Source organism: Pyrgilauda ruficollis, unplaced genomic scaffold (genome assembly GCF_017590135.1).
Source record: "Pyrgilauda ruficollis isolate IOZ18807 unplaced genomic scaffold, ASM1759013v1 scaffold256, whole genome shotgun sequence".
In the NCBI taxonomy this organism is placed as follows: Eukaryota; Metazoa; Chordata; class Aves; order Passeriformes; family Passeridae; genus Pyrgilauda; species Pyrgilauda ruficollis.
The window spans coordinates 55,823-75,468 of record NW_024523889.1 but is presented as its reverse complement, the minus strand read 5'-3'; the positions used below and the strand labels follow the sequence as shown (position 1 = coordinate 75,468).

The window sequence follows — 19,646 nt, the reverse complement described above, 5'->3', positions numbered from 1 at the left end:
GCCCTCCTCCCGCCCTCCCGCGGGGCCCCGCGGCCCCGCTCCCGCCGCCGGAGGTGTGTTTTCTCGCCGTGCCCCATCAAAGCCCCTCTGTTGCTGAAATCTGAGGCCGCTTCCTCCTCGGCGGAGGCGAGGGCGGGAGGCGGGGATGGACGGGCGGGCCGCCCCGAAGAAACGTCCCTTTGTTCGGCCGGGAGGGGCCGGTGCCGTCCCACCCGGGGCTCGCTGCACCCCCTCGGCCCCCTCGGGGGGTGGGCAGCCCCCGCCCGACCCCCGGGGTGCCCCGGCACGGAGCGAGCTCGATGCCCCGGGGATGGGGACCCAGCCCCCGGCCGTGTCCGAGCATCCTTGGTCCCTGAATACCTCCCCTGAGGCCACCTGCACCTCGTTATTTGGCAGCACAGAAGCGCACTGCACGCCTTTTGGTGTGTTTCCACCACCCACCACCCCAAAAACTTTATTAATAACCTCAAACTGATACCCTGATCCTTCTTTGTGCGATTGTCAGGGTGTCGTGTGAAGCTGGGCTTCGGTGACCCTTGTGGGTCCCTTCCATCTCAGGGTACTGCATGATTCCAGAGCCGTGTTTATTTGCCTGGGGTTTGTTTTATTTTCCTTTTCTCCTTCCTTCCAGTGGGCTGTGCTGTGAAGTCGCCGCCGCGGCGCAGCAGCGGTGACCCCGGCCGGGTGACGCTGCTGGGACCCGGTGTCCCCTCAGATGTGCCTCGGCACCAGGATGTGTCAGGCTCTGGCATTTCCTGATCGGGCAGGATTGATGGGCTGCAGAGCCTCTTTTGATGGTGCGGGCTGGGAGTTTGACACCCACAATGATAAAAGCTTAGCGGGGTCCCCGGCTGGAAAATGATGTTGGGGATTTGCAGTGGGTGTGACACGGCCGCATTCTTCTCTTCAGCATCGGGGAAGGAGAGGGTGGGAGGGAGGGGGAAGGGGAAAGGACAAAATTAATCCACAGGACCGAGTTGGCTGGACCACCTGTGCTTTTTGATCTGGCAAGTTTTAGGGGCTAAGAACTCCACGTTTATTCCCTACTGCTGTTGGGAGATTTAGACATCAAGAACCTCGTTTTTCTCAAGCGGAGTAAAGTAACACCTGCTTTACACAAGTAACATGATTTGAGCCCAAATTTGCCAACATGTAGTACATCGACAAGGCTTGGCCTTTCCCCACACTGTTCCTTTCGTCTGCTGTTGTTTGATTTGGGGTTTTGGTTTTGGTTGGTTGCTTTTTTACATTAGACACATTCAGGGATGCAACATCGTCCGCACCTTTTGCCTGCAGTTGTCAGGTGTGAGATTTGACGTGTGTGCTTTTCATGCCGTGGCATTTAAGGGGTTAAAGCCACACACTGCCTGGATTTTGGCAGACCCCACTGGGGCTGTGTGTGTCTCACGACGTGAAGGGGACAGCAACCCAGACATTTTTGGATGCTGGAGGAATACTTTGGCCTGGGGTGGCGTTGAGGAGTTGCATAAAGTCTTGGGATCAACAGCTGCTGGGATTTAGGGATGCCAGGTCCCTGAGCAAGGTGTGCTCTGGTTTTGGGGTGTGATAACAGAAGGTGGGTTTGTTTGCTGGGTTTATAATTCTACTGGAAGTTGGGGGTAAAGGGGAAACAGAAGGGGATCCTGTTGGGTCCAGCTGTTTCCGCCCCCGCACGGCTTTCCTGCATCACTCCCTCGGAGTTAACGGGAGAGCGGGGGCTAAAAAAGGAGCGGGGGCTGGGAGGCAAGTTGTCAGAAGTGTCGTGTTTCTCAGGGTGTCACACACCCTAAATCCCTAAATTCAATGGTCTCTTCATAAGCAACACTACCAACTTCTTTCTTTTCTCTCCTTTTTTTTTTTTTCCTTTTTTTTTTTTTTTTTTTTTTTTTTTCTTTCCTCTTAAAGTCGCGTGTAGTTTTTAGCTCAGGACTTGCGTGGAGTTGAGAGAGGCTTTTTTTAGGCGCGGGTCTGGGCGGGCAGGACCCGGGGGGCGAGGACAGGGACCTGGAGGGAGAGGGGGGCTCCGGGGGTGGGTGTGTGAGCCGCAGGGAAAACCGCGAGCCTGTGGGTTTATTTTCCCCTCTCATTCCTGGGGTCTGAATGGGAGCACGTTGGGCTGTAATTAAGACATCTTGGAGGCGTACTTAACTCATGACGTGTTGCTTTTCTTTTCCTCTCGGTGAGAAAGTGGCTCTCTCTTCCCTGGATCAGGTCCTCTGCCACCCAGAGCCACAAAGAGACACTCGGGACATAGACACACACGCACACACACGCACACCCTCTGACTTAAGGTGAGCACCAAAAACTTCCTCCTGCGCTTCGTTCCCAGCTGCTGGAGAGTCCCGAGAGCATCTCAACTCGCGGGGAGCTCTGCGCAAGGTAAAGGGAAAGGAGAAAAAAAAAAAAAAAACAACCAAATCAAACTTTTGGGAAAGTTTTTTGCTTTTTTTTTTTTTTTTACTGCTTTGCTGCTCCGAGCGGGACGGGGACGCCGCAAGCAGCGCCTGTGGCATCAGCTGCGGGGCTGCCTGCGCTGGAGGGATTTTTGGGAGCTCTAATTTGGCAGCTGAGGCGGGGGGCGAGGAGGGTGAAAGACGGATTGAAACTGGCTAACTTCAGTGTCTTTGACTTTTAAGCGCTCTGTGTTACCAAAGCAGGGATCATGTTGCAACTGCAGAAAGACAAAAAGTCGTATACTGCTGCTCTGTGGCTTCCTCCTGTGGGATTGTTCTCCTCACAGAGATTTGTCTTTTTTTTTTTATTTTTTTCTTTTTTGCTTATTGTTCGGGTTTTTTTTTTTTGTTTTGTCCTTTAAGTATTTCTCCATCCATCCAGATGCTTTTAGAAGTTTTCAGGACGTAGGGGAAAAGAGCATGGTTGACTGAGAAAAACATTCCAAGGGCTGGAAGCAGAATCTGCACAAAGTGCTGCCCATCCAGTTGGGAGCAAGAGGATTTTGATAAGATGTGATATGTTGCATACTGATGTCATATTTGGCTATTTATTGTCAAGGGAAGCCTGAATAAGGTTTGGCACAGGTTCCTGCTCCATCTCCACTCACTGATAAAGTTGGGATGCCTCAGCATTTTACAGATGTAGCTGCACATGAGCTGGTCCAGGACTCTGATAGCTGCATCATTTTACTGCCCGTTTATTTGGGGTTTGGGGTCAAACCCATAGAAAGGTGCCATTCAGAACGGGTTTTTTTTTTCATGGCAAAACTCCTTGTGTGGTAGGTTTAGATAGCAAGGTCTGGAAAGCTTTTTGTGTGTTTGAATTAAGGAGGTTTATTGCTGTTTGTGTATAATTAGTGAGGGTTTAATTGCTGCTGGGGTCTTTCAGGGCAGAAAGTGCTGCCATATATGTCGGTGCTTGGTGTCATGTGGGTGATGAACAGCAATGAATTTGTATTTATGCCTGTTTCAATGCCTGAATGTGGGAAGAAGGAACTCTGGAAGGAGCCCTGTTGTTCTGTCAGGAGTGTGTATGGTGTGGAAGTTGACAGAGATGATGTGAGGCTGAGTTTTTTGAGACCCTCTCAATAAACACGGCTTCTAGAGACAGGTGGGGAAATTTTGCTGATCACAATCAGCAAAATCACCGCTGGCTCCTGTGAGGAAGGGATCTGCAGTGCCAAGATGTGGCATGCAGGAGGCAAAGCCCTCGTGCCACACCCAGGCATGAGTTTTTCCAGTTTTCTTGGGGTTTTGGGTCTGGTGAGGCCACAAAAGCTCAGTCCTGTAAAGCGCAGCTCAGCAAAGTTGTTCTGAGCGCATCACCTGAGATCCCAACCCCTACACCTGCCCAGGGGAAAGGGAAGGAGCAAGAATTCAGGAGGGAACCAGAAAAAAAAAAAAAAAAAAAAAAAAAAACCAACCCCAAAACAATAAAAAGAGACCAGTTTGTGATGGTTTTCAACACTTTAAAGTGAAGTAGGGTGGGAAAGATGTGGAGAGCAGCTTTTACAAGTTAAACCCCCCCAAAAAAGTAAATGTAATAGTGAAGACTGCCAGTCCTCACTGAAATTCTGAAAAAAAAAAAAAAAAACCAGGAAACCAGTCTTCCTAATAAGATTCCTGGATGTCTAAGCAGATTCCCATAAGAAAGAGGAAGAAAGCCCATCAGGAAGAAAAGTGTTGTCCACAGCCATGCCCCTGCCAGAGGCTCACAGCACAATCCACAGCGCAGCATCCTCTCATCCCAAACCCAGGGGCTTTAGTTCCTTCCCAGTGCCACTGAGCCTGGTTAAAACTACCCAAAATACTAAAAAAAAAAAAAAAACAAAGAAAACCCTAAAAATCCAACCCAACAAAACCCTAGAGAAGTACAAAGGCTTGGGGCAGAGGGAGAAAAGGTTTCAGGAAAGGATGGAGAAACTGGTTTCTGTTGTAACATTGGTAAGAAGGGTTTACAGTTTTCTACAGTATGTCCCCAACATTTGTGATTTTGATGCTGATATGTGATTAAAAGGAATATTTTTGTCACAGCCTGGAGCCAAAAGGACAGTTATCAATGCTTAATGAAGTCACTTCACCTCCTTGCCACTCAGTAAAAAATCAGGAAGCAGTATGGACCACCCCTTAAAAGGTGTTCTGAGATCCTCAGGTGGGGAGAGACTTTGCAATTGCTTACATTTAAATACATTAAAAGGTTTCCAATTCACTGCAAGGATTAAGGTGCGAAAACTGGAATTAATGATTTCTGCTTTTCATTTGCTTTTTCACCGAAGCAATGCTTAAACCGTTCCTGGAAGTTGAAATATTTAGCATTTCTGTTTCATTGTAAACCTGGCGGTGTACTTCGTTGCTGGAACTCTATGGAAATGAAAAATTTTGTGGGGGGGAAAAAAAAAAAAAGTTATTTTCATATGACAAGCTGCTTCTGTTGCTGGTGAGGAAGTATTAGACATTCTGTCTCCACTGGTAGGAACTGTAGCACACAGTGCTGCGCCTGAAAAGGCAGCTTGTAACTTGTAGGTAACAAAATGTTCTTTGGGGTAAGGGAAAAAAAAAAAAAAAAAAAAAAAGTAAAAACTCTGAATATACTTAGGATTTCAATCAATGGTATTTAAGGAGGATTAGAGGAAGCAGCTGGCTAAACAAATATTAGGTGTAGAGTGGATGCAGCGGTATAAATTAATAATGCAGGTCTTTATCTGCCGTATGAATGAGGTTTTGTGGAGATAAGGCGGCCCAAACGCGGTCACTGGATGCCACCTAGTGGAAACTGCCGAGTCTCTTGGCCGAATTTTCCTAAATTCACAACATCTGTAACTAATCCAGGTGCAATTTAACTCTGAGTGGTTAGTTTTATTCGCGTTTATCATTAAAAACCAAAGTCAGTTGTTTTTTCTGGGGTAATTCCAAATTATATTTTTAGTGGAGGTTGTCTCGGTGTTTTGAGTGCCCATTAGATATGACAAAAATCACTTTGGCTTCTGTTGATAATTTGCCACTAGCATCTATTAGCAGAGACTTTTTAAACCACTCAGTCAAGGAAAAAAGCCACAACTTAACAATCACTTTGGTGGGCTGCGCTATTAGTGTACGAGTGGGGAAATTTCTGTACAAATATTGTGTCAGGAGAAGCTGTGTCCAGCAGCCAGGATTTGAAAGATCCTTCCAAAAGTCCTTGGTCGCATAGGATGTGCTTTTCTTAACCCCCTTTGTGTTTTTTCCTGAATATTGTGTCAATGATAAGCATAGATGAAGAAAATTTATTATCTCTAATATCTGATAAAAGGTCATAAACCTTTTCTTTGTTCTTCTTTTTTTTCACCTGCTGTTTGTCTCCATCTTCCTCAGATGTCAGACACACTCATAGCTTGAATTGTCTTTTTTATTGGGGAAAGGAAAATTGTTTATTTAACCATTATAAAGATTGTTTATTCAGTGGTAGGTATTCAGGTGCTGTCAGTTCTCATTCCTCTAAAAATTATCCCATCCATGACAAAGTTTTAAGCAGGCAAACATGCATCTGGATGTACTTTGTGACGGGATTTATGGAATCTGGGCAGTTCACAGGCTTCTAATTCCTCAGTTTTTTTAAAATTTCACCATTAGCACAGCTTCCACTGCACATCACCCAAACGAGGTGATGAATGCATGGTTCTGATCCTTTATTTTTAAAATAAGTGCCACAGTGGCTACTGGAGCAAAGAGTTATTGAAATGCATGGCAAATTCAAGATCCCTGTGCTGAACTTTCTCCTGGTTTTCGTCACTGAGCAGGAAATCAAATGGCAACGTCAGACTCAGCAGAACAGACAGTTCCTGTGTCCTTCTCGTTCTGTCAGCTTTGAAAACACATTTTTGTAGTTTTCTTTAGATTAGGACAATGGGCTGGGCGTCTCAAACATGATCAATAGCTAAAAAAACAAACAAACAAAAAAAAAAAAAAAAAAAAAAAAAAAAAAAAAAAAACAAAACCAAACCAAAAAAAAAAAAAAAAAAAAAAAAAAAAAAAAGAAACAAAAAAAAGAAACAACAAAAACAAAACATTTAAAGCATGCCTGAAGAAGTCACCCCACCAGTAGCTTGCACTGGCTGCCCTGGAACATTTTCTTCCCAAGGCTCCCATGAAATATTGCCACAGGAGGTTGTTAACAAAATTGTGAGTTAATGGCTGAAGCCTGCTTTTCCATTAATCAGGAAAAGTTTATGAATTCCAGACTAGGAAGGCAAAATATCACAGCAGCAAATGAGCTAATTGTCTCAGCCCTGTGCTTCATAGGTGGCTTTACCTTTCCCTTCAGCCCTGCCCAGCCTGGTGCTGAGAATCACAGGGAGAAAAAACACAAACCTCATTAATGAGGGTCTCTGCAAGGCTCCTGAGACCAAGTTTTCCAAGTTTTCCACTGGCACACAGAGCCACTGCCACTTCAGGGCACATCAGGGCAAAATCTGCATCATTAATGGCTTGGCATAGCAGAAAAAAAAAAAAAAAATAAGGCATGAGACAGGAGAATGTCCCTAGATAAATGTGTCTTGCTCCAAAAAAATGTCATCTTGGCATTTGCCTTACTGCAGGAGACCATTATCTTGAGAGATCTTTCCATTAATAACATCTTCTAATTACCTTAAGCAAGGAAATACAAGGGAATATATCTAATAGAAGGACAATGTGGGCAGGTTAAAATGGAAATGGGCTTGACAGAAATCCTAGGTGGTAAGAAAAAAAAAAATGTTTCAAACTGCTCCAGTGCAAAAAGAAGGAAAAGTTGGAAAAATGGAATGATTTGGGTTGGAAGGGGAACTTAAACGTGATCTAGTTCCAGCTCCTTTGCCATGGGGTTATTTAGAGATAGCTCAAATTTGGGTTTGATCAGTTTTGCCCTGGGTATATTAAGAGGTTTTTGCATGCCTTATGTTAATTTGCACTGCCTGTGCCACGGTACCTGATAACCCAGCTGGTACCTAAATTGTGTCACCAAGTGTTAGTGAACTGTGCCACGAGGAATCCCTAAATCTACTTTTTGTGCTCAGAATTAATCTCCTGCAGTGCTGCCTGCACACAGGGAGAAGTGGCAGCCTGTGTGCATCCTCTGCTCTGGGAGATTCTGGTCCAGAAAAAAACACAGATAACCAACATTACTCACGTCAGTGGCTGGGTGAAATCAACAGAAACTCAAACAGGCCTCAGTGAATAAAACTTTTCATCTGTTTGCAAACACACGTGGCTGATCAGGAAGCAGCTCATAAAGCTCCAAACTGCAAATCTGCTCAGATTTTATAGATGTGAGTACCTATAAGGTGATGTCCATAAAGCATTAAGCAAAACTCTGCAAGAGTGGAGGAACCAAGGGCTGCACCTATGGAAGAAGGACATGGTTAATGTAGGAAAAAGAACTTTCATTGCCAAAATAACTTCCCAAACTATCCAGCTGAAACTACCATCTATTCATTAACGTGCTGCACTCCAATATATTTATGTGATTGCTGGTTGAGTTTGGTTGGGTTTTTTCACATAAACATATTTTCAGGCAAAAAAGAAAACCACCCCCGAGCCACACAAAAATAATACTGCCTAGAAATAGGAAAAGCACAGTGAAAAATATGAAAACACTGGAGGGCTGGGCCCAGTCAAAAGATGTATAAGAACCATATCAGAGAAAAATAACGTTACAGGATGTGTGGTGGTTTTCCTACTGAAATTTCAGTGATGCACACGTGGTGCAACTGCAGCAGACCATGGTGCTGGCACCACTTTCTGACCATGCTGCTTGGGGCCTGAGGTGATTTGCTCAGCTTTTTTAACACCCAAGGTGCTGCACACGCAGCAGGGAAGGTCTGGGATTTCAATTTCATGCTTAACCTGAAGGATTTATGCACACACAGTTCTTTTCAGGAAAAAAAAAAAAAAAAAAAAAAAAAAAAAAAAAAAAAAAAAAAAAAAAAAAAAAAAACAACTATATTTCTGGATTTTCAAATATCTGAGGCAAAATGTCAGGTTTTGCTGAGTCTTTGTGACTTGTTTTACTAATATCTTGGATTATATAGATCTAAAATATGTGCACAAAACATGACTGAGCTTTTATCAGCACGTCAAGCAGGCAGACAGATCTTTTGGGTTGCTTTGGGTTTTTCCAGTTGTTGCTGTATTTATTCTTTGTTTGGTTACATTAGAGCCCATTCACACTGTGAATAAACATGATGATCCTGAAGTTCTTCTCCATATAAATCATTCTGGGAGCTGTGTGAAGGCAGTGGCTGTGCTTGGTGCAGCCTGTGCTGGTGTGCCTGGTCACATTTATCATTCTGTGTCACTTGCCTGTGCTGTGGGGACTTCGTGGCCATCTCTGTGAGCCAAAACCCAGGGAAAAAGCAGCAGAGATGTTGATCTCCTAAGTGTTTTCTAGATGTTGTTTTCTAGATGTTGCCCAGCTGAAAAAGCAGATAGGGAGACCAGTAATTCAGCTGTTGTTGTTGATGCATAAAATTCAGCCAATTCTTGGGTTGCTGCTCCCAGTTTCCAGGCATTTCAATTGTTTTCCCCCCACGAGCAGCCTAAGAGAAACATGAAGATATTATTATTTATTTTTTTTCCCCCCCAAAGCAGCCTCCATAGCTGGTTCCATCTGCATTTTAATGTAAGCTCTGCTCTGATCAAACCAGACAAAAAGAAAAACTTTCAGGCCCAGCAGGGCGTTTCCCCAGCAGGATGGAAGAGCAGCAGAGGCAAGTTTAACATCTTCACAAACGAGCTGGGGAGATGTTTCCTTGGCAAAACTAGTGTGACATGTTTTCAAAACTGGTTAGGAAATAAATGGCTCACTGTGACAATAGAGGCACGTTTCAAACGGGGTTTTGCCAGGGCTAGTCAGCATTGGTGCCCTTCAAGGTTTTCATTAATTTCCCTTGGATAAGGGGATAGAAAATATTTGAGGGTTTTTAGAAATTGCAAAGTATGAAGAGACTGAATCATTTTCCCTTTGAAGTGTTTTTTTTTTATTATTATTTTTCCTTTAAATGGTTTTGCCTGACTGAAGGAATTTAAACATAAAAAAAAAAAAAAAAAAAGGGAAAACAGTGTTTTCACAAAATAGAATGGGGTAAAATGAAGCACCAATAGAACAACCTACAAAGACATTTTGGCATCTAAAAAAAGGAGAAAAATAATAAACAAAATCTAATGAGTCAAATGACAGTTCACACTTTGTGGCCCAAATTATAACTCTGTTCCTGACCAAAGTCATTAAAACACAAGATCTTTGCAGGAACAGTTCACCCCATTCTGACTTCAAAACTCATTTGGGTGCTCCAAACTTAAAAATTATTTATTTTCAATCACATTTTGCGTATCTGAGGCAGAAGAGGCATTCTCACTTGTGAATGTTACTGTGCTGAGTGATCCATTTTGCACACCAAGTTGATAGAAACTTCAGACTTACGCATTTTCAAGACCTATCAGGCAGCAAATTATGCAGAGAATTATAAGATAATGTCCCATAAATAGGACTTTTCCAAGGAATAATGGTTGCCCATAAAAAGTTAAACTGCCACACTTAGGGAAAACTCTGTAAGTGTCAAGAGAAAGCACAGACATTTATTTCCACAACAGGAGACACAGATTCTGTCAAGCCATATTCAAGAGTAACTTATTTTTTGCTGCATCTGGCGATTGATAAGAGATTATTTTATTTTACCTGAGGAGCATTCATTGATCTCTGCATCACGACTCAATTATTGCAATTTGTTTGTTTGGACTTCAGCCTTTTCCTGACATTGTGCTGGGCAAATGTGGCTTTACATCCAGCTGATTACAGCTTTCTCTAGCACAGCAAAGCTGCATTTATTCCTGTGGCTTGCAGTGTGCAAAATAATCATGTCAGACAACGACCCTCCTTCCACACACAATGGTATTCATCAACTCTTCATTATTATAACCTCAGGAACTGCCATGGGATGATGACTGACAAGTTTTATGTGCATATATGTATATATATATTTATATATTCATATATGTGTGTGTGTATAAGTAGCAACTTTCCATTTATATTGAGTTTACCACATAAAATGAAACAAAATCTTATGACTGTAAGTGTAAAAATGGTGACCACATGGTGGAGGGCAAGAGCTCACCGTGAAAAATACCTAAAGAGAGGGAGGTGAAGGTGTCTAATGTGGAGCCAGAGCATCTCTGAGTTTCTTTGACACCAAACAGCCAATTTGACTGGGATTTTTTTTTGTTTTTTTGTTTGCTTTTTTGTTTGTTTGGGATTTGTTTTGTTTTGTTTTTGTTTGTTTGGTTTTTTGTTTGTTTTGTTTTTGTTTTTGATTTTGTTTTTGTTTTTTTTTTGCATCTGGCTTGAATATTCCCTAAAGTTCTATCTCTTTTAGCTTTCTGTTTGTGCCACCTATGAGGAATGTGGCTCTTTTGCCCATGGAGTCACAATCCCTTTATCAGGGAAATTTATAGGTGGAAATTTGTTGTCTGGAGGAACACCAGAAGAAGTATATTCCTCTTCTTTTGGAACTACATATTTGCAATTTCGGTTAAAACGTGCAAATAAAAATGAGCAAAAGGACAAATTAAACACTCTTCTAGTCAACAGCCACGACTTTTTATTCTCTTTTTATTCTCATAAATATTGTCATGAAAAAGGCAATTCTGATTCTCTGCAGGTACATAAACTCTTCCCAGACTTTAGTAAGGACAACAGAACACACAGGAAATACAAGTGGGTTTACCTCAAGGAATATTTGGTTCATGTTCCTCTGTCATGGAGGCTTAAATATGGCAGGTGGCCTAGAAAGCATTAAAAAAAAAATTCTCATAACATTCTGTGGGTTTGTTTTATTAAGTCATCAGTTTTGAAGCCATAATATCAGATAAGAGCCTTGACTCCCAGTAGGAAAATTCTTCTGGCCTTTGTGCTTACAATGGAAAGCTGAAATATGTGAACTGCAGGAGTAAATTGGGGAGAGTGAAGAATAAAAAAAGGGAGAAGATGTTACAAAATGAGGCCAAAGCTCCAGTTCAGCAGCGTTTTCTGGAGCTTTTTAAGGGAAAAGGGACAGTAAAAATAGTGGGGGGAAAGCGAAATTTATCAAAATTGTGGTATTGCTTTTTCCTCAAAAACAGAGGGATGCGAGGGGGAAGCTCAGCTCTTCTGTGCACTGCTGTAAAATGTTCAAAAGTTTTATCAGAGCTGTGTTTAACTGAATGTAGAGAAGGAAGAAAGGCAGAACATAATAGAGAAAGCACACGGCTCATTTACAGCTTCCCCATCGAGTCCTGCAGTTCCTGTCATCCAGCCCTTAATTGCTCCTGCCTTTGACCTTTAATGCAATTTAATGCTGATCAGCTTCCCAGACTGGCTCAGGGAGCTGTGGGTGCTCAGTGCAGTGCTGGGAGAGCCTCTTGGAGTGCTGTATCTCATCCCAAAATCCCTGGGATGAATTCCAGGGAGCGCTGGGACAGTCTGGGACAGTGAGGGATGAGCCAACAGCCTCGCCTGTGGTGCTGACCTCTGCTTCCCTTTTTCTGAAATAAAATCACAGCAGTGACAGCCAGAGGTGCACAGGACAGGCCATCAGGGACAAATGCCTGCTGCATCCCTCCAATACACTTTATCCTCCTTCCTGCAGGAATTCCGGGGTGATTGCAAGCCAGGCAGCTTTAGTGGGAGGCTGAATCCCAGCACTTTGCGTCTTAAATCTTGTGGGAAATGGGAAGATAGAAACTTCCACGGGCACAGGAGGGTTTGATGTGCAGCCTTGGGAGGAGCTGGGATTGATGTAAAAGTAGAAGTACACAGAAATTAAGCAGAAAAATAATAAACTTATGTTTCTATAATGCCTTAAGTAAGTAAGAAACTGTATTGGGTAAGATAGTAAAGGGTTTTATGGTGCAGTAATGTAATTATATAGAGTAAGCTAAGAGTTTAGAGGTTATAATAGAAGCATTTATCTGTATGTGTAATAATACATAGCAGCCCATTAGACAAAAGTATACACATTTCAGTAGAATTAAGTAAAAGTGATAGGTTAGAAAAGCAAAATAGACTTTGTAGCAACTGTCCATTAGATTATAAAGTTCTATATTGTCCTGTAACAAAGAACTTATAACCACTTTAAACTATAGCCAACTACTCGCCCTCTTAAATCTCACAACCTTTAAAAATTATATTTATCTGAGCTATAAATCACTTTTAACCCGACTGTAGTCCCATCCCTTCACTAAAAACAGAGATAATAATAATATCTTGCTGCCACTCAGGACAACAACATCTCAGTGCACAATGGAGAGCCCACACAGGATTTCCAGGGATCATTACTGCCATCCTAATTCCTCTCTGCCCCGAGGAGAGAACTTGCTGTGCCAGCAGAGAACGTGGCACAGCATCATTTTGAGATCCAGGCACCTGAAAACTAATATTAATTGTTACTTTTTAATTAAGTATTGCTTTTGCCAGCAGAGAGAGGATTGCTGAGTAGTCAGGACACTTTCCTGTAAGGATATTTTACAGCTGCTGGTGAAGCATTGCTTCAGTCCCCTGCTCAGACTTAAATCCTTCTGTGACTTTGAATAAGTTGGAGGCTCTTGGTCCTCCATTCCTCCTCATTTTACAAATTGAGAAGATAAAACTTCCCCTGCTCTTGGGGATGGTGTGGAGGCACAGATATTCCTGCAGGCAGCCTCAGCAGTTTATCTGAGTTTATCTGAGTTTACCAGCTATAAAATATGTCTGTGCAGGCAGCTGGGTCAAGCAGGGCCAGTTATGCCTTTCATCTCAGGGAAATATTCATTTCTTCTCGTGGCATTGTCCCCAGGAATGTCCCTTGTCCCATTCTCTTCGTGCAAGCCAGTCTGATCCTGGCCACCTCCAATGGCTTTGGGAGGGATTATCAGGGAGGAATCCAGAGGAGCTGCAAGGGAAGTACATCTCTGTCACCAAGCTCTGCTCACTTGGTACCATATCACTCTTTTTTTATACAATCTCATTTATTTTTTTTTTTTTTTTTTTAATTTCAAACCCATGTTCCAGCAGGATTTGTGAGCTTTGGTGAGATGTTGAGCCACTAAGCCCAAAGCAACAATTCCTTTAGAAGCTGGAGGGGTTCTCAGCACTCATCATGATTTGGGCTACCATCTTCAGATAGTCATTATTCCAAATTCAGGAGAGGTGTCTGAGTGTTACAGACTGCAGTGAAAGTGAATGGGAGTGAAATAAAAGGATCTAGACTGCCTGAGAGTACTGGGAACCATCTAGGGAAAAAAAAATTTATTAGTCCCAGAAAATTTTCAACTTGCTCCCAGGAAAAAATACAACAAATTATACAGGGAAGATGTCAAAGCAAACAGAAAAACTACCTAAAATTCATGCAGATTGTCACTTACAAATGACACAGTTTAGTGAGCAAAATTAAAGCTTAAAAAATGCATCTAATAATAGAAATTATACATGGAAATTAGTGCATCTTATTAACTTTGCTGAAGATATATTCTATGTGAATGCTGTGCCCTTACTTTACCAAGATAAATATGTCTACATGAGTCAAAGGAAAATAAAAATCTGGTCAAAATGCCTTGAGCAATGAGGTTATTGTTCTTTCTGCAGAAGACAAAAAAGGCAGTTCTGGCTCAAGCTTTGCTGAAGACAGTCGTGCAGCTTTCCACTATTTACTTCTCTAAAGGTTAATACAGCAGCCTGAAAAATCTTGAGTAATTACAGTGAGGGCTGTGTATGCTAATGTCTTCTGACTCATTGACTCAGAGGCCAATAATATTTCATTTGATTTTCTGACTTCATTTTCCTGTTAAAGTATGGATAGCCTCTGAAATTACTGATTTATAGATCCGTAGGCATCATCTGAAGGGTTTTAGGTACTTTTTATTCAAAGCAGGTAAAATAATTTCACATCTTGGCCCCTTGCTCTCTGATTTTTCTGTGGGTATGTGCTTGATAAAAGATGTCACAAAGTAAAATTCACTTTTATTTATTGCATGAGGAGATGCCAGATATTTTAGATGACTTGGGGTTTTCCAGATTTTGGCACATGGGAGAAGACATTTCTGACCTTGAGATTTCAGGAAAGCCAACGTGAACTTGGGCATGCAGCTTGGAAAAGATATTCCCCATGAAGGCATTAATTGTGTTTTATTTAAACAGCAATTGCTACACTTCTCACATTATATTTTCAGGTTTTAATAGGAGCTGTGGGAAATGGCAGAGTGCTGCAGTGTCCTCCAGCAACCTTGCCATAGCTCATTCTCAGGAGGATTCCTTCAGAACCATGAGCAAAATATGTGGTTCTTGCAAATTGCTTTTCATCCCTACATCTTAAATGCCAAAAGAGAGATGGCAGCCAGCATCAAGTCATTTAAGTGGACTCAGAGTTAAAATTTTATATATATATTCTTTAAAACATATTTTTATATTTTATATCTATTTTTATATATTTTATGTATTTTATATATATAATATATATACATATATAATATTTAAAAATACATATATATACATATATATGTATTTTATGTATATATTTATGTATATATATTTATGTTTATATATGCATAAATCTATACAAAAATATGTATTTATATATAGATTTATGTATATATAGACATAAATCTATTTATATATATATATATATATATATAAAATAAAAAGTTTCAGCAGTTTCAAATCAAACAGAAATCTTGTGATTTTTTTTTCCTGTACATACCCACAATGCAGAGAATCCTAAATACACATTTATGGACTCAAGGAGCACTTAAACCAGAAAACATTTCCAGGTGAGGATATTTCCCCCAGCTACCTTGCAACTGCTGAAAGTGTTCCTTGGATTTGCAGCTGTGGATGTCTCCTGTGAAATTAATATCCCTGCTCCAGTGACCAAGAACCATAGACAGTCTTGCTTAACCTCTCATTTTGCCTGCTGAAAACCAAACAATATTTATCTTTGGCAGCACCCACTGGACTGCTTTACCAGTGCTACAAAATTAAGTCACTTTTCCTTTTCTTTCTGATGGCCAGCAAAAGGAAAATTGGGCCTCCACAGCCTTGTCCTAAAATATTAAATCCCAGAAATCTCAAATAACTTTGCATACTTCAGAAATATTTTCATTAGTTTGGGGCTTTTTGGTGGTAGTTGGGTTTTTTTTTGTTTGTTTGTTTTGGGGTGGTTTTTTTTTCTTTTTTTTTTTTTTTTTTGCAGATTTTTTTTCCCAAGGTTTTTTTTTTTTTTTTTGTGTTTTTTTTTTGGTTTTTTTTTCCTTTGTTTTTTTTTTTTTTTGTTTTGTTTTGTTTGTCTTTTTTAGCAGATTTGTTTTCCATAGGTTTTTTTTTTTTTTTTAGTATTTTTTCAGGTTTTCGTGGTTTTTTTCAGGTTTCAGCATTATCCCAAGTGTTTTAGGATATCTAGAGGAACCATTTCTAGATGTCCTAGTGGATTCCAGGTTGTTGTTATGTTTTATCCTTAACACACAAGAACAAGAAAGGAGAATTTTGAGAATCTTTTCCAGCTGAATGTGGAAAGGAAGGGAGCACACAGGTGGGAGGACAGTGCAAAATATCTACAACTTCTCATGGAGGGAAGGAAACCTGAGAAGAGGTTAAAAAAATACCACTTTGGCTGAAATTAAAACTAACTGAGAAATTATAGGTGCTTAACAGCTGCAGAAGTTTGAAGTGAGCACAGAGAGGTTGGATCCTGGGACATGGTCCTGGATTTTTTTTTTTTTTCCTGGGATTTGCTGCTTGCTCTGCCATGGGGCAGCAGGGAACTGCTCTGTGTCCCTCCCTGAGCTGCAAACACGTCTCTAATCCCATGAAGAACAAGCCAGAAAATAGTTTCCTACAAAATTTTATTTAAAAAAATATTGAATAAATAATAAATAAATGCTGTAATTTATATATAAAGAATTACAGAGAAAGAAATCAGCTGAACTCCAAATATTTCTGAATTCAGAGCGTGTAAGGAAAATCTGAGTTGTAGTGGAGGTGCTATTTATAGCTTTTATGTCCAGAGTTTATAGTAGAAATGAGTTTATAATGGAAAGTATGTCAGGTTATGAGTGTGCCAGTGCCTTTTTTCCAACAAAATCTAATTTGAGACATTTAAGCAGAGGTGTTCGGAGTGGAAGACTAGCATCAAAAGCTTTTTTTTTTTTTTTTTTTCTCTTTTTCTCTTTTTTCTCTTTTCTGATGACCAACCTGAAATCCTTCATAAAATATGTGTGCCAGTCCTTTTATAGTAATAATGAAGGGAATCTCTGGGGTTTTAAATAGCACCAGACTGCAGAGACTTTGAGACAGAGGTCACCCAGTACCAAAGGCAAAAGCTGTGAGGGAAGGAGCCACAGCACATCCTCAGTTCCTCTGATTTGGGCTTCCCCCTTTTGCTCTCACTCCACAATAAGAAGTTCCAATCAGATGCCCAAAATTTGTTCTTCTCCACTCCCCCCCAGCTCCTCACCCACATTCTTGGAGCAAAAAAACCAAAACAAAACAAAAAAAACAAAAAACAAAAAAAACCAAAAAAAAAAAAAACACAAAAAAACCAAACCAAACCAAAAATAACCAAAATAAATTGTAATGGCTTTTAGAAGGAAAAAAAAAAAAAAAAAAAAAAAAAAAAAAAAAAAAAAAAAAAAAAAAAAAAAAAAAAAAAAGGCCAAAAACCTTGTTTTGCTGCCACCATTGCTGTCCCCTTCCCATGGCAGGGAGAGTGTCACATTTCTTTAACTGATTTTCCCTGCAGCACATCTGGGACACTGTGACTCCCCGAGACTGAAATGCCTCTGATAGCTGGAGGCAGGGAGTGTTCCACCCTGACACCAGCACGGATCAAAGCCAAATGCCTCAAGGTGGCAGGAGGGAAATGGTCCCTTGCTCTGGGTTTGTGCAAAACAGACTCGAAAGATGTGCGGCGCAAACCTGAGATTAAAACAGCAGGGCTCAGAGGCATTAATTCTACCTGGTGTAATCTTTCAGTGGCACCTTGGGGGTGAGAAATTTGTCTTCACTGAATGCAGGGTTTATGTGTTCCTGTGTCTGTGTCAGATCTAATGACAGCAACGACCTGATTTTTTGGGGGAAGAGATTTCTACTGTCTACAGCATTTCCAGGGAGACTCGACCATTAAAAAGCTCATCAATTATATTTATGCCTCTCAGATTATCTCGTTTTGATGCTAGGAAACTGCTTTTTAAATGGTATCCATTCCTCCAACTGACCAAAAGTCAGGAATATTTTCTATTATTCCCTTCCTGTATCAGCTAATGGAATCGTATTTCCTAATCTTCTGTTGTCAGTGACATTTTCTTTACTACTTTTTGCTGTATTAACAGCTATGGCCCCTAAAATGAGCAGGTATTCTCCCCTGGGGTATGCAGCTCCTGTGAGAGTGTTGAAATGGCTGTTCTACACGAATAACCCACTTCAGGAACAGATTAACCACCAGCCAAGCTGGAGGGAGGGCTGGGCATGGAGGTTGCATCTGGGGTCTGCTCAAGCCCATCCTGTGAGGTTCCAGTCCCAGGCAACAGGAGGTTAATAGTTTATAAACAAATATTCACTTTCTGCCTGGCACCCACAGTCGCTGCCTGAGCAGTCATTCTTTCTTCAGAGCAGATAATAACATATATTGATGCCTCAAGAGTGAAAAACAGAGGGAAATTATTGTATGGCAGGTTTTATGTTGGGTAATTTCCCTCTTTGTCCCCAGCAGGCATCTCTAGAGAGAGGAAGAGCAAATTCCTGAGCGCTGGTTATTCTAACCAGCTTTTGCTGGTGCTGTCATGACAATCAAAAATATATCTTGCTTTATCAGGGTGTTATCAACAACCAAAATTGGGATGGCCATCCACACGTGTAATATACAGATAAACATGTTTTCTACAATGAGCATTGATTTTGCTGATTAGTAGTCTACAATTGACAGCTACTACTACTACTACTACTACTGTTATTATTATTATTATTATTTTATATAATATATTACAATATAATATAATAGAATATATTATTATATAATATAAATATTATATTATATTATATTATATTATATCATATCATTATATTACATTATATTACTAAAATATATATTATATATAAAATATATAAATGTAATATATAAATATAATATAAAAGTATATTATATGATATTATATATTAATAATGATAAAAACTAATAATTTAATAATCTAATATAATAAATATACATATATAGATAAACATAATAATAATAATAAAATTTCCCTTTTTTCACTCTTGAAGCATCAATATATATTATTATCTGCCCTGAAGGAAGAATGACTACTAATTCAACTGCTACCAATTATGCTCTTGGAGGTTTTTTCCCCCTCTCCACACCGGGACTAACCTGTCAGTATCTCCCTACCTATCTAGCTAAATCAACAAACCCTCTCTGGTGTAGATTAAACGTAATTAGGGATTAGCACAGCTCCCAGTTCTGCTAGGCAGCCCTCAGGCTGGGAGGTGGAGCTGTGCTGGGCTCGGTTTATTCAGGTCTGCCCAGAATTGGGCATTTGGGTTGGTGTTTTTGTTTTTTTTTTAACCCCTGCTATTTGACTCTTTAAAAACCCTGGCAAAGCAGCCTGGAGAGCAGCACTTAGAGTGCAAAACCTGACATTTGGATGTGAGGGAGTCTGTGCCTTTGGCCCCTGAGGAAGGAATTGAAGCTGAGCTGAGCCCACAAGATTTGAGCTCCTGGTAAGTGAGAGATCCCAGGACAGGGATCCCACGCCCCACGTGCACTTTTTGTAGCTTGGGAAATTTATGTGTGTCACTGAGATGAAAGCTGGCCCAAGCAGCAGTCAGTGCCTCTGGTAATTTATTTGATAATTTATGGTCCTGGTAGAAAATCACAGCCTTAACTACTAAAAGCAGTAAAATAATTATAAGCTTTGATGGTGCACAGATCCCTCATGGTCTGACAAATACCTGAGTCAGGGGATGCTGCATGGGGCGTGGAGAAAAATGACAAGTTTTCCATGACTGTGGAGCAGCTGGGAAGAAATGAGCAGAAATATCAGCTTTTTGGGGAAATCCTCAGCAGATCCTCCTGCTCTCCCCTCTTTCCTTTGGGGCTACAACCCCTGCCATTAGTACACCAAAGGGAAAACCAATCCTTTTCCCAAAAGCAGCACTTTGGGGCAGGGATTCTCCTGTCAGGC

General features: G+C 41.0%; 1 protein-coding gene across 1 annotated transcript in view; it reads left to right on the top strand.

The window, feature by feature from the left end:
* The first annotated feature begins 2,151 nt into the window (after window positions 1-2,151).
* The window catches only part of HAPLN1 (hyaluronan and proteoglycan link protein 1), a 61,103-nt gene continuing 43,608 nt past the window's right edge, over window positions 2,152-19,646 (top strand). Inside the window, exon 1 of the mRNA XM_041471104.1 lies at window positions 2,152-2,379. The gene's annotated coding sequence lies outside the window, so the exon portion shown is untranslated. The remainder of the gene's footprint in view (window positions 2,380-19,646) is intronic.